This window comes from Chrysemys picta, chromosome 2 (genome assembly GCF_011386835.1).
Source record: "Chrysemys picta bellii isolate R12L10 chromosome 2, ASM1138683v2, whole genome shotgun sequence".
In the NCBI taxonomy this organism is placed as follows: Eukaryota; Metazoa; Chordata; order Testudines; family Emydidae; genus Chrysemys; species Chrysemys picta.
In genome coordinates this window covers 43701595-43714121 of record NC_088792.1, presented here as the reverse complement: position 1 = coordinate 43714121, position 12527 = coordinate 43701595, and the positions used below count along the sequence as shown (strand labels likewise).

The following is a 12527-nucleotide window of genomic DNA, read 5'->3' as shown; positions in this document are numbered from 1 at the left end:
GCCCCCCAGGAGCCCCTGCTCCCTTACCCAACGCCCCCACTCCCCACCCCCTTACGAACAGCAGGAGCTCGCAGCCTCTACACCCGGCCAGAGCCAGCTGTGCTCCCCATGCTGCCCTGCGGAAGCAGCGGGCCAGAGCGCGACCAGCGTTCCTGCGGGGGAGGAGGGACAGTGGGGGAGGGGCTGGGGACTAGGCTCCCCGTCCGGGAGCTCAGGGGCCGGGCAGGACGGTCCCATGGGACGGATGTTTGCCCATATCTGTATTAGACCATGTCTTTCTTAAAGTATAGTGCCCAAAACTGGACACAGCACTCCAGCTGAAGCCTCAGCAGTGCCGAGCAGAGCAATTACCTCCCAAATCTTATACATGACATTCCAATTATTACACCCCAGAATTATACTAGCCTTTTGGCCACTGCAGCACATTGGTGGCTCATCTTCAATTTGTGATACACTATAACCCACAGATCCTTTTCTGTAGTACTGCTGCCTAGTCAGTCATTCCCCATTTTGTATTTGTTCACTTGATTTGTCCTTCCTAAGTGTAGTCCTTTGAACTTGTCTTTATTGTATTTCATTTTGTTGCTTTCAGACCAGTTCTCCAGTTTGTCAAGTTCATTTTGAATTCTAACCCTGTCTGCCAAAGAGCTTGGTGGCACCACAGATTTTACAAGTATACTCCACCACTCCATTAATCAAGTAATTAATGAAGTGAATAAGCAACTGAACATGAGCTCACAGTGCAATGCTTTGGCATCAAGGGCTAATGAGATTCTTGGATGTATAAATGGGAGAAACGAGTAGGGAGGTGATTTTACCTCTTTTTATGGCATTGGTGAGATCGATGCTAGAATACTGCATCCAGTTCTGATGCCCACATTTTTAAAAGGATGTTGAAAAATTGAAAAATTGCACAAAAAAGAGCCACAAAACTAAATCAAGAGCTAGAAAAAATACTTTACAGTGACAAAGTTAAAAAGCTTAATCGGTTTAGCTTATTAAAAACAAGATTGAGATGTGACTTGGTTGTGGTGTATAAATACCTTCATGTGAACAAAATACGGGTACTAGAGGGCTCTTTAATCTAGCAGAGAAAGGCAGAGCAAGAAGCAATGGCTGGAAGCTGAAGCCAGACAAATTCAAATTAGACACAATTTTTTAACAGTGAGGGTGATTAACCTTCAGAACAGACTATTAAGGGAAGTAAAGTAGTCTTCCTCTTTTAATGTCTTAAAATCAAAAGTGGATGCCATTCTGGACGATATATTTTAGTCAAACACAACTTGTTACTGGACTCAGTTCAGGAGTAACTGGATGAAATTCTATGATGTTATACAGGAGGTCAGACTACATGACTTAATAGACTCTTCTGGCCTGAAAACTCTGAAACCTGTTACCGGCCCTTCTGCACACACTTTATCAAAGTTCTCCCCTCCGTGTGGATATTTGGTGCAGTAATTGGTCATGTCAGGATTACAGATCGTAAACCTTGCTTATGGAGAGGTAGAAAGCACCAATTTATACAGAAATTCTATGCAGAAATTTATGAAGAAACTTCCATTCTGTGGAAAACAGAGTCTTATACAAATCCTTAGGAATGCTTAAATATAGGTGTCATTAGTGATCAGCACAAACAACAGCAACAATTGCTCAATTAACTTTAAAAATGTTTTTATAATAAATATCACTTTCTTTACTTATTTTACAATTTCAGAATCACAGTGAAAAGGGGTAATGGATTACATCAATGGCATACATATCATTTCATTAATGGTGAACCATGCATCTTACTCATTACACATGCAGTTACATCTGATCACAGAAAGACTCAAAAATTTGACTGTTGGCTATTTCCATCAGAGATTTTTGTGCATGATAGCACATAAGTTGAAAGAAAACAAGATGCATTTTGGTGGATGCATCTCAAAGTAGTGACCTGTGTCTTCTCAAATGCCATCTGCTGACTATTCAGACAAAACTGAAATGTCCCTATCCTGGAAAAACTTCCATCTGCCCTCTCTGTAGCACTTTTCCATGTAACTTGAATATAGCATTAATACTGTTTCAAATATTGATCAGTTCAATGGAAGTCATCAAAATGATTTGCATACAGTATAATTTATTAAAGAAAGGTACTGTCATTATTGGTACAAAGATGTCCAGATTATAGGCAACACTAGGAACCAGTTTGTAATTTTCCACTGAGGGTTGGCATTTTTGGAATTAAAAGGTAACAGAGATGGAGATACTCTAGACACAGATACAGTTCTCCAAATTCCATTAAAGTATATCAAGCCACATTGCTGCTGTACGAGTCCCACAGCAACACAAAAGACACTAGCTGTTTCAACTAATTGTACTGTTTAGAAATAGGGTAGTTTTCCTAGTAGTTTGTGAGCTCTCTAGTGGTTTTCAGTTTTCTGTATTTTAGAAGCCATCAGAAACTATTCCGAGCAGCAGTATGCATTAAGCTAAGCCTTATATGTTTGCATATAATTAATAAAAATGATTATTCGGGAGCCAAGTATGCTGAAAGTGTCATCTTAGTCTTTTTGTTGTGTAACAAGCAAAGCACACACTTCTAATCATACCAAATGTTTTAAAATCTGTAATAGAATTAAACAAATTTTGATTAATTTCACCATTTTTCCTGTTCTTAATTAATCTAACAAACCAAAGTTCCTATAGATTTCTTCATTTGTAACTATTATATAATTTCTGTGAAAACATTGCAGCTGGACTTGCAATTTGATTGAATATTGCTTTCTGTTGATTTTTACATGAATATTGCATGTTAAGTAATAAAGAAAACAGAACATAAAACTGAGGTAAAATATTTGTGAGACTAAAATAAAGGTTAACCTCTGGGGCGAGCATATTATCATTTCTTTATAATGAACTAAAGGTGGCAGGGACGTATCATTTGGGGAGACTCAATATCAGGGGTGAAAGTAACCTAAAGGACTTAACGGTACGCAGGGCGGCTGGGCTCCTGGGCAAGCGGGGAGGGGCTCTTGGCCCCCGGAAGGGGCGGGGCCTCAGGCGTAAGCGGTGGGGCTGGGGTCAGACTCCCCCAGACAGCCCTTCAGCACTGCCCGGCCTGCACTGCCCAGGCTCCAGCAGCGATTTAAAAGGCCCGGGGCTCCAGCCAGGCCCTTTTAAATTGCCAGGCCCCAGGGCAGCTGCCCCTTCCACCTCTCCCCGCCCCATCAACGGCCCTGCTGGTTCAGTGCTTAAAGCGCTGCCACGGCAGAGCTTTAACGTCGGCTGTGTACTGGCCCGCACCGGCGGCCACTTTCTTACCAGTATGCTTTACCGGCTTACTTTCACCTCTGCTCAATATATTTTGTCACATACAGCCTGTCAAAACCCAGATCCTTATTCAAGTCCTGTGTAAAATATGGAAGAGGGGTGGGGCTGGAACATGAGACAGCATATTGCTTAAGAACACAGCTTCAGGTCAATGAGTCCCAGCACCTTCAAAACAGTCCGACAGTTGCAGGTCCCTAGCCTCTGTTTGTCAGAGGGTGGAGATGGATGGCAGGAGAGAGATCACTTGATCATTACCTGTTAGGTTCACTCCCTCTGGGGCACCTGGCATTGGCCACTGTCGGTAGACAGGATACTGAGTTGGATGGACCTTTGCTCTGACCCAGTAGGGCCATTCTTATGTTCTTATTTAGGGAAATCCCAGTCTTATTTTGTTGCAGAGTCAGGCGAAACCTTGCTCTTGATTTTTATATATATATATATATATATAGAAGCACTTGGAGGAGAGGAAGGTGATCAGGAACAGTCAACATGGATTCAGCAAGGGCAAGTCATGCCTGACCAATCTGATTGCCTTCTATGATGAGATAACTGGCTCTGTGGATATGGACCAAGCGGTGGATGTGATATATCTTAACTTTAGCAAAGCTTTTGATATGGTCTCCCACAGTATACTTGCCAGCAAGTTAAAAAAGTATGGATTGTATGAATGGACTATAAGATGGATAGAAAACTGGCTAGATTGTCGGGCTCAACGGGTAGTGATCAACGGCTTAATGTCTAGTTGGCAGCTGGTATCAAGCAGAGTGCCCCAGGGGTCGGTCCTGAGGCCAGTTTTGTTCAACATCTTTATTAATGATCTGGATGATGGGATGAATTGCACCCTCAGCAAGTTTGCGGATGATACTAAGCTGGGGGGAGAGCTAAATATGCTGGAGGGTAGGGATAGGATCTAAAGGGACCTAGACAAATTGGAGGATTGGGCGAAAAGATGATGAGGTTCAACAAGGACAAGTGCAGAGCCCTACATTTAAGAAGGAAGAATCCCATGCATCGCTACAGGCTGGGGACCGAATGGCTAAGCAGCAGTTCTTCAGAAAAGGACCTGGGGATTACAGTGGATGAGAAGCTGGATGTAAATCAGCAGTGTATCCTCTTTGCCAAGAAGGCCAATGGCATATTGGGCTGTATTAGTAGGAGCATTGCCATTTATAGATGTAGTTGTGAAATCCTCACTTCTGTATTGTTTTGTCATTATAGTTCCCACTTTGCTATTGTTTATTTGCATGGTCTCTGTCTGGTTCTGTGGTCGTTTCTGTCTGCTGTATAATTAATTTTGCTGGATGTAAACTAATTAAGGTGGTGGGATATAATTGATTAGCTAATCATGTTACAATATGTTAGGATTGGTTAGGTAAATTTCAGTAAAATGATTGGTTAAGGTATAGCTGAGAATATTACTATATAAATTAGGGACAAACAGGAAGTAAGTTGGGATTCAAAAATAAGGAAAAAGGAACTTGGATTTAACTTGCTGGAAGTTCACCCCAATAAACATCGAATTGTTTGCGCCTTTGGACTTGGGGTATTGTTGCTCTCTGTTCACGCAAAAAGGACCAGGGAAATGGGAGAGTGAAGGAATAAGCCCGCTAACAGTCCCTCGCTCACAGAATACTTGGTAACGTCCTGTAACTTTTAAGTTAAGAATCGTGCTTAGAATAACTGTAGGACCGTGCAATAAGGAGTTAAGAGTTGTGCCTTAAACGTAAAGATTTTAGAGCAATACTGTGACTGTGTGAAAGGGCTTTTGGCTGGGATCATTAGTGAGATAAAGGAAGTAGAGATGGCTGGAGGAAAAAAACCTTGGCTGCTCTCAAAATATTACCGCCTGCTTCTTTCCTCAAGAAACTATATATAATGGAAAAGCAGAAACCAGGAGTGGCCCCTGAAACTTACCTAATTCGAAAAAAGATGCTGGCAGCTCTCTCTGATTCATTACCCCAGACAGAAGAGAATGGGATTATCACGTATGGGGGAGACCCACTGTGAGGGCTACAGCAGGGAACCCAGGGAGATTAGCCCAATAGCTAGCGGACACCAGGGCATCAGCAAACATTCTAAGTCCTCGGTGGATCTCCGGAGGGAGACCCACTGATAAACAGGTTATCAAGGAAAGAACTGGGGACACCTGGGTGACTCACACAAAGGGGCATCAGAAAAATCACTCAGAAGAAGCACACTGGAACAACAGAGCTGATGCCTTAGCCAAAGCTGCTGCTACTAGAAACCGCACTAGAGAGACAGACCAGGTAGAGCAAATAGAGGTAGTAACTACCCAGTGAAAAACCTTAGGCAAAGGAATTAGATACCTTGGATTTAAGTACCTTTCGAGATGGGGATACAGAAATCCGGTCCTTAAACAAGACAGGGAAAGATCCCACAGGAAAATTCAGAATTGAGCAGGTTGGAGACATATAGTGGGCAGTGGATGCCAGGTATGGGGGGGGAGGGAACACCTGATTCAGTTTGTGCATGAGCAAGGGCATAGCGGAAAACAGGGTACTTTAAATAGGGTTAAAGATACAGGTTGGTGGCCAGGCATGAAAGCGGATATAGATCAGTGGTGTGATAATTGCCTGCAGTGCACCATAGTTAATGCTGATCACCAGGTTCAAAAAAATGCATTGGGGCACCAAAGAAAGAGGGTCCCTGGTCCCAGATTCAGATAGATTACATAGTACCTTTACCCACCACCAGTAGAGGGAATAAATACTGCCTGGTAATAGTAGATCCCTTCTCCAAATGGGTGGAAGCCATCCCTACTGAAAACAACACTGCCTTGGTCACCACTAAGCAGCTCTTTAACATAGTTTTCTCAAGAATGGGAATTCTCAGAGTAATTGATTCAGATTTGTGGGAGATGTTATGCAAGAGCTATGTAAGGCTTTAGACATTAAGCAATGTTTCCACATAGCTGGACACCCTGAGTCCTCAGGACAAGTTGAACGAACCAATCACACACTAACGGAAGCTTTGAAAAAACAAGTAAAGAGCTCAGGAAGGAATTGGGATGAAAAACTACCAATCATTTTAATGGCTCGAAGAGGCTCTAAGGCGATACATGGGTACACTCCCTTTGAAGTTATGACTGGAAGGCAAATGCGCATGCCTGAAAGTTGGTGGTTGGGAGTGGAACTGCCTAGTGCCTGGGAAGGGAAGGTGGTAACAGATGCATGGGTACAAACCTTAGTAGAGACGATAGCTGCTTTACACAAGCAAGTGGCAGCACAGCTAGGCATAGTACAGAAAAACATGAACAAAAAACTAGGCTGGGTAAAACCTCCTTTAATATGGGAATTAGGCAACCAGTAATGTACAGAAGGTTTTCAGTGAAGGAGCACTCTTTGACACACACCTGGGATGGCCCCTGCTTTATTGTGAATTGGGCCAGCCCCAGTGTTTATCAGGTAGAAATCCTGAATGGAAAAAATGGGAAACCCTGGTGGAAATGGTTTCATTCCTCACAGCTCAAAGAGTGGAAGGGTAAAGCACCTGACCCACAAGGAATAGTAAAACTGTCTTCTCCATCCTGCCAACCACTCTTCTTGGCTAGCAAGAAGGAACGGCTTGTGGCCATTGGAAAATACGCGTTGGGTGAGATTGTCAGTGCCTATCCCAATGTTGAGGCAGAAAAGGACAGAGAAGTCCTCGACTTATTATGGCCACCCTCATGTAGGTCACTGCTTCATGTTCACCTTGCAATATTGGTCCCAGATTCTCCCAGTATATACGGGAGGAGTGTGGGAGTTTGTCTCTCTTCTCTGCTCCCTCACAGGTCCCAAACATGAGCCATGACATCCCACCGTGCACCAGCACCCTGCTGTTCATAAGTGTCTAATGTTGTCCAGGCTCTACGCTGTACCTGTGATCCCTCTGAACCTCTGGAGTTGCTTGCCAGCTGGAGCCCAAGAAGTAAAATTGCTGTGCCACATGCATGGATTCTATGGGAATGGGAGCAACCCCCTGGCCCTGCAGTGTCACTATCAGTTCTATGCTGTTGGCAACTCTTCAGGTTGCCCCTGGGAAAGCATTGCCAATTGCACGCAGAGTGCCACAGGGAGTCACTCAAGCTTTGTTATGAAACGAAGACCACACCAGACTCGGTCTCATTCTTCTGTAAGCCGTTGTGGTCTTGAAAGGAACGTACACCATCAAACACAACCAGTGACAGCCTCCCGGGAGGCAGAAGGTGCAGGATAGTCCTGGTTTCCTCTGCTGTTTGGGGAGCAACCATGGCCCTACGTGTCATTGTCGTCGGAACCCAGACGCCTCCATTACCCGGAGGTGAACTGCAGCTGTCTCTGATCACGCCAGCAGGCAAGAATGTCACACGGTTCCTCATAAACTGGGAACTGCTGAACTGGACTTTAGCTGGACATGACCTGATTCAGCAAGGTCCCCAGACTGGGTAGCTCCATTAAAGAGTACTCATTGTGACAAGCTCATGCCAACAATTTGGTTTAAATTCTATGGGCGCATTGCCATTTTGGAGGGATACCATGAGCCCGGATTGTACAGAATGGAATTGGGCCAACAACAAAAAACAGTTTTAAATTTTGATTCTGTCAAGGTGTCACCCTGTAGCGAGACGGTGGGATATCCCACAGCCCCGCAGAGGGATGAGCCTCCCCTAGCACCAATGTGGGCGGAGCCAGTGGATCCTGCGCCCGCCCCCCAGAGGTCATGGTGCAGGACAGGAAGTATAAAAGCCCAACTGCAGAGCTCACTTGAAAGACAGCTGGTGGAGAGGCCAGATGCCTGTGGTCTAGCTCCGGTTTGGGAGACGCCGGCAGGCTGCGGCCGACCCGAGGATTGGCCGGGCCAGCCAAGCCTACCCCTGGCCAGCTACGCCGATGAGCAGTCGGGCCTGTCTCTTGCTGGCTACCCCGAGGAGCAGTCAAGCCTACCCCTCGCTAGCTACCCCAAGGAATGATGGTACTGGAAACCTCCGAGGACACCGCCCTAACCCAATTACCTTACGAGGGGAAGTCTGGAAGTAGCCCGGGGGCAGCCAACCCTGGTCTGGCCACAGCACTGCCAGAACCAATGTCAGTGTGTTGCGGTCAGGATCTCCACTGACACAGTAGCGAGTCTTCTGCCACTGCTAGGGCCCCAGGCTGGGACGCGTCCCCCTGCCACCCCACTCACGGGTGGCAGTCTCCCCCTCGCACCAGACACTCAGAACCAGGAGATCCTGACTGTTTGTTTGCTGCCCCGGCCTGACCCAGGGCCTGGGCTTCTTTTGAACTATTGGCTCAGCCCCTGCCTAAGGGCCTGAGCTCCTGACTGTTTGTTTGCTGCCTTGCCCTGACCCAGGGCTCATAGCAAACTATTGCGAGGCGGTGAGATACCGCGGAGGGACGAGCCCCGGCCGAGCCCTTCTACACACCCCCACTCTGAACTTTAGGGTACAGATGTGGGGACCTGCATGAGATAACCCCTAAGCTTATTTACCAGCTTAGATCTAGTAGCTGCCAGCACCAAATAGTTTAAACAAACGTTTATGGGAGAGTCATTTGGAAACTCTGTCTTTCCCCCAAATATTTCCCCAGTCTTTATCCCCCCTTTCCTGGCAGGATTGAGACTGATTCACCTCCCACCAATCCCTGGTGAGTCCAGATCCAAACCCCTTGGATCTTAAAACAAGGAAAAATCAATCAGGTTCTTAAAAGAAGACTTTTAATTAAAGAAAAAGGGTGAAAGGGATACCTCTGTGAGATTAGCATGCAAGATAATCTCACAGACAACAGATTCAAAACACAGAGGATATCCCTCTGGGCAAAACTTTAGTTATACAAAGAAACCCAATTTGATTCTCCCTCTATGCAAAAAGAAGTCACAAAAGAAAATAAACATAATCTAATACATTTCTTCTCTAAACACTTACTACTTTTAAGAAATGTTAGATGGCTGATTCCTGGATCCTTCACTCTGGCACAAACTTACTGAACAGACAACAGATTGATTTCCCTCCTCCCTCTTTTAAAATATTTTATCTTCTTATTGGTCCTTCTGGTCAGGTGTCAGCTAGGTTATGTGAGCTTCTTAACCCTTTAGAGGTAGAAGAAGAGTTAACCCTTAACTGTCTGTTTATGACAGATCCTCTGATCACAATTCTCACTCCCCTCTGACGTTTAAGAACCCCAATTTCAGGTCCCCATGTGTTGAAATTGGATCAACAAGAACATTTGGTTCTTCAACCTCAGACTTCTCTGAAGGAGGTTCAAATCCACTTAGAAGGCATGAATATCTCTCACATTGCACCTGTATGCATTCCCTTGATTGGAACTAGCCATAAGGGTTGGGATGAATGGGTAAGAATATGGCAAGGGGCCGACCATGTAAATAGAGTAAAAAGGGAATTAAGTGATTGGATTGCACCTGTAGGAACAGGAATCTCTTTAGTTGATGCTGCAAACATAGAAGTTGTGGCTAATAAACTATCATATGCCACCAAAAATATAGGAAAGATGGGAACCCCATTTAACAGCATCTTTAAAGCAGTTAAGTGAGGAACAGCAGTTAATAAGTAAGGTATTTCCTGGGTGCGAAAGACTCAGAGAAAAAGATGAAGAGTTAATGATGTCTGGTGTACAGTCCCTCCAGAATAATGTCTCATTGACCTCAGCATCTGAGCAAGCTCAGGCTCTCACCCAGAATGTAATCATGGGAATGATTTCGCAAGCCATAGCAGGACAAATTCCCATGCAGGCAATCAATGATTCGGCCTCATGTAACGGAGGAAGAATTAGTCCTCTGCTATTTTCTAGGAATTAATGTGTGACCTCATCTGCAGTAACATTGTCATGTTGCTTTGCCTTTTTTTGGAAGATGTTAAGCTTCCAGTTGATTATCCATGCTCTTTTACTGCTGTGGGTCATGTCCACGCTCCCAATGAGATTCTTCCATGACTTCGGTTTTCTGTTTTTCCTCCTTTAGTGCAGAGACCAGCTCTTTGCCGGAGGGGTCTGTTTTGAAGTTTGCATCCCAATCCAATATCTCAGATGTTAGTCCTGGCATGTAATTTGTTCTGCAGCCTTGTGGAATATACTTCTTCAACACAGTATGCACCGCATTGACACACTGGTCATAATTTTCTGGTATTGGTTTGATCTTTCTTACAACGGCATCAAAGTCACTGGTGAATCCCTTCCATTCACTTTCTTAAAATTTAAGCAGTGCCAAAATGGTACTGAGTTTGGCATTATGGCTGTAAATGTGGAATGGGACCCAGCCTCTCCAAGCGTACTCTATTCCGGTGCAGTGCCCATGGCATATAAGGGTGAAAGTTTGGAAGAGCTGCTCGACCCAGTCTGCTGAGTCCAGGGACATATAAGAGGTCAGCTTGGGAGTGCTGATTGACCCGGTCCACTGTGTTTGTGTGTGTGATTGTGATTCCGGGGCTTGGGGAATCCAGCCCTGGGGAACCTAGGCCCTGCAGGATAGCTCCATTGGGAGGGAACTTGCAGAAGGGTGAAGTAGAGCTCTGTATGAAAACTGATGTGACACAAGCGGAACATTGATAGAATTGCAGAATACCCCCCATCCCAGAAGAGTAACCCTAATAAATGAGCCCATCCCAAAGTAACGGGCAAATCTGGTAGCAGCCAGCAGCTCCGGGGGTCCCTCTTGCTGCCTGCGGTGCCTGGGAGTGGCAGGTATCGCCCCTGCCGCTCACTGCAGCCAGGAGCTCTGGGGGTCCCCCCTGCCGCCCACAGAGGCAGAGAGCTCCAGGGGTCCCCCTGCTGCCCATGGTGGATGGGAACTGTGGGGGGTCCGCCTGCTGGCGCTGGCTGAAGTCACACAGGTCTTTGGGAGTCACAGATTCTGTGACTTCCGTGACTAAATCGCAGCCTTGATTATGATCACTCGCATTTGTCATGTTCAAGGTTATGCGGGTGTGACCAAAAGCACCCCTATATTCACACCCTGCACACTCTTGTAGTAATCTTTGTACAAAACATGCTAGGTGAGATATCATTTGAAAACTAATATCTCATTGGTCAATAATATCATGGTGAAATGTATGTAGCAATATTATGTTTCAAGTTATGAAATCCCCCTATATGATGTTATTGGTACCTGTTGAAAAGCACACAGCCCTACCTAGGCAAAAGTTATTAAACAGGTCTATTCTAAGCAAAGGAATGTGTGTTTGCCTCATGTTAAGCTGTCTGGCGCATGAGTACCAACCTTAGGGTGGACTGTTAAGAAACAGGGCAAGATTTTTGTCACGGATATTTTTAGTAAAAGTCAGGGACAGGTCATGGGCAATAATGAAAAATTCACAGAAGCCTGTGACCTGTCCCTGACTTTTATTAAAAATATCCATGACCAAATGGGGAGCCTGGGCAGCTGCGGGTGGACTGGAAACTCCAGGGTCCCCCTCTGCTGGTGGCTCCGAGTTGTGGGGGATCCCCTTGCCGCTCGTGGTGTCCAGGAGCTCCGGAGGTCCCCCTGCTGCCCACAGCAGCCATGTTACCTGTCACCTCTGTGTTCTTGTGGAACCAGGGTGCAGTATCCAGCCTGTCTGACTTATGAAGAACACCCACCCCAGCCTCTGCTTGAACCAAAGCCGATCAGAAGAAAGACTTACAAAAAGCAATGAAAAGGCAGCGAGAGACACACCTAAACACCTCTGTACAAGGGTGACAGGATTAAGGAAACTCCCATAGCCTCATTTGCATAGAAGATGGGACAGGGAGACATCTCCATTAGCATACAGAATGGAGAACAGAGATTCCAAGGCTATAGGGAATAGCCAACATGGATTTGTAAAGAACAAATCATGTCAAACCAATCTGATAGCTTTCTTTGATAGGATAACGAGTCTTATGGATAAGGGAGAAGCAATGGATGTGGTATACCTAGACTTTAGTAAGGCATTTGATACGGTCTCGCATGATATTCTTATCGATAAACTAGGCAAATACAACTTAGATGGGGCTACTATAAGATGGGTGCATAACTGGCTGGATAACCGTACTCAAAGTAGTTATTAATGGTTCCCAATCCTGCTGGAAAGGTATAACAAGTGGGGTTCCGCAGGGGTCTGTTTTGGGACTGGCTCTGTTCAATATTTTCATCAACGACTTAGATATTGGCATAGAAAGTACGCTTATTAAGTTTGCAGATGATACCAAACTGGGAGGGATTGCAACTGCTTTGGAGGATAGGGTCATAATTCAAAATGATCT

The 12527-nt window shown here is 45.3% G+C and overlaps 1 protein-coding gene across 1 annotated transcript in view; it reads right to left on the bottom strand.

Moving 5' to 3' along the window:
• CROT (carnitine O-octanoyltransferase) overlaps window positions 1-12527 on the bottom strand; it is a 109253-nt gene that overhangs the window by 45848 nt on the left and 50878 nt on the right. The gene's annotated exons all lie outside the window — the stretch shown is intronic.